Source organism: Papilio xuthus, unplaced genomic scaffold (genome assembly GCF_000836235.2).
Source record: "Papilio xuthus unplaced genomic scaffold, Pxut_1.1 DF826949.1, whole genome shotgun sequence".
Classification (NCBI taxonomy): domain Eukaryota; kingdom Metazoa; phylum Arthropoda; class Insecta; order Lepidoptera; family Papilionidae; genus Papilio; species Papilio xuthus.
This window is the reverse complement of record NW_013531700.1, coordinates 4,109,394-4,112,813: the sequence shown is the minus strand read 5'-3', so window position 1 is coordinate 4,112,813 and position 3,420 is coordinate 4,109,394.

Below are 3,420 nucleotides of genomic sequence, written 5' to 3'. Positions count from 1 at the left end.
GAGGACTAAAGGACACTAAACCCCCGTCGCACAAAGGTCCAGGCATAGCTAACAAGATTCCTTGTACATTCAAACTTGTTGCCAAGCCCTTTGAAGTGCCTCTGCAGAATATGCAATATCATGTCCATACAGGACTTAAGCACGTTGCCTTCAGCGACACGTTATTTCCGTCTTTTGTTTTTCTTTACAACGCCTGAAAGATTTCATCACTATATGTAAACATAAGTAACTACTGAAATGAATTACAGTAAGAAGGAAGAAAATCATTGCGCCAACCCCATTTAAATGTACAAGGATAACCGAACTTCTGAGAAGAAATTCAAAGATGTGTGAAGTCAACCAACCCTCACTTGGCCAGCGTGGTTAACTATGGCCTAGTCACCTCTAATTTAGGGTAGGCTCCGAGCCCCTCGGTGGGGATGTATAATGAGCTGATGATGAGTGAACCAAAGTTTTGTAGCTCTACATTTTAAAATATACATAATATTAAACTCTATTCTTCCATCTGTATTTTAGTAAACGCCGCAGGCGTGTTCTAGTTTGAATCTAAACTAAATCCACATAAATGTATAAGACTATTACTGATTTCAATATTAATCCTCGTGACTGGATAAATTGTTCGAACTGGAGACGAAATCAATAAATAATAAATAGCTTCTTGTATATAATCTTGAAAATAAAGTAACTGATGCAAATAAGGTATATAATCTCAAACAGATTTAACCGATTTTGGACTTTTATATTCAAAAGTTTTCTTATAAGTATTTATCGAACTATTATGTAACTTCAAGTTGTAAAGTATTTCTAAATAATCCTTATTCGTATCCTTCTGAACTTGAACGTTTTATGAAGTTTTGTTTGTAAAAAACTTTAAGTAAGTTAAGTTTCATTTATTTTATTTATTGTGTAATTTCTGAAATCACTTAAGAATTTTTCCAATAATAATGAAATTAATTGCTTACTTATAAACTATTTGTAACTGAAATTATAACTTACAAATAATTCTCAATTAATTATCATACTTCATACTTATAAATGAGAATAATGAGATGTATAGATGGGTGCATGAATGTTTGTTAGAAGGCATCTCCAGAACGACTAAATACATCTCGCTGAAATTTGGCATATATGGAACATAATCTGGAAAAACAAATAGGCAATTATTTTTTAAACCACGCGGACGTAGTCCCGGTCAATAACTAGTTATAATATAAAAATTACAGATGTTACATTTTAGTAGAACATTGTCATAGCTACTATATATCTAAAAGAAAGATATTCGCTAATGGAGCACTCGAGCGATGTAATTATATCTAAATTGTGATGCACCCTTGTCGTAATCATGTTATCGTGAGGTGTGAAAGCGTATTACTTGAGATATGACATATATTGTGACGTTACAACTTTATTTATACTACAATATAATTAAATAGACAAGACAAACTGTATGACATTCTTTGCGAGACTATTTCATTTTTTTTGTTTTTTTTTGTTTCAACTCAAAAACCGATTTTTTTTTAGATCATAAGGTGGCAAAGGAGCGAGCGGTCATCTGAAATCACTGAAATAGCGAAGTGACCGTTGTCCATTGACATACGCAATTGCATATGCGTTGCCTACCTTTAATCGACGGAAGAGAGGACGCACAGAAAGAAAATATTTTTCTTTCCCATGCATCCTCTCATCCGGAAAGTCCACTTCCACTTCCCATCCTTTCCTTATAAGAAAAAGGATGGGAAGGGAAAGAGGACTAAAGTAGGCCTAACCACATATAGACTTACTTGGAAATGATAGCTTTTGTTTTGTTACGTGATATATAATCCATCTACATTATTAATTCGAATCCATACCACTGTTACAATGTGGAATATTAAATAGTCACAAAAAACTATGTGTTATAGCCAGTCCATTTTTAGAGGTCAGTGCTAAAACCACTGATATGATTGTATAAATGGATTGTTTCTACAATAGTTTCACATGTAAATAACTTAAGACAATATGGTCTTTTTGTTTTTTCTTGTGGGGTTTTCTTCAAGGGGCGGTCTTGAGTTTTTTCTTTTCACAATAACACGAACATGGAACTATATTTAATAGCTGTATCCACTTCATCAAGTACCATTTTTAGATCTAATAGTACTTAATATCGAACAGTTTCATCGCTATTTAAATATCATAAAAATATCCAACAAACTGTTTATATTTGCTTTCATTATGAGATCTTTTATGAGTCTTGAGGACGGTGAGAGTGAAACAGATACCTCCATACATAAAAGATTACATTTCATCTTTTCATGGGCACTGTTTACTTGTAGCTAATATCAGTTTTCATTCGTTACCTTAACACATTCAATGCCACTACGATTTTCAAATATCAAAATGTTGGTTGGTGGAAGGTAACGTGTTAAATGTTTTAACTACCGATACTTTTATCTGAAGATAGTTTTTGTCTCATTCATTCTCTTTGAGAAATATTGAGATAACATAATTGTTGCATATGTTTTTTATTAGTTTGATTATCATCATAATTATTTAGAGCGCCAATAGCTCAATGGTTAACAGTACGGATTTCCGATCACGTGGTTGAGAGTTCGAATCCCGCAATACGACTATTGTCGTAAACCATACCCTATCACAAGCAAGGAGCTTACTTGGAATGGTACAAGAAATATTAGTAATTAAACAAGAATCGGCTAATAATTTATATATAAAACTGTGCTTTAGTTTATTATCTGTACATAAACACATTATCATCTGTGAACTGATAAAAATTGTCCGCATGATATCTAACCCCGTGCGAACTTAATTGACCTAGTTAATATATGTTTACAAGATAATGCAATCGAAACGAAACAGACTAAGCGCAGTATTCAAAATCCCCGTTGGAAACATATTGTTATCTCTATTTCGTCAAGGACAATGACAGGGATGACGATATGTTTCATACAGAAAGATCTCAGAAACCAACTGTATTTAAACTAGGCAGAATTACAATCTAATATCTATAGATAATATCATCAGCTCACTATATGTCTCCACCGAAGGGCTCGAAGCCTACCCTAAGTGAATAACATACATACATATAATAGGAGAATGCAACCGCATTCAGTTGGGAACTGAAAACAAGTGAATATTAAGATTTAGAATGTCAAAACTAGAACAGAGATTCTCAACCTTTTTATCTAACCTTTCAACATTTCACTCGTTGGAAAAAAAATATTTTTATTATATTTAAATTTATATACCTGGATGACCGAGCTCTGCTCGGTATATATATATATTTTTTAATTGTGTTTTTTGGATATTATATTTAAGTACAAATTACTAATAAAATGATGAAATATGAATAATATTTTTTGATCTTACCGATAGAATTGCTTATTTAAAGATATTTTAAATTTATTAGATCCAATAAACAACTTA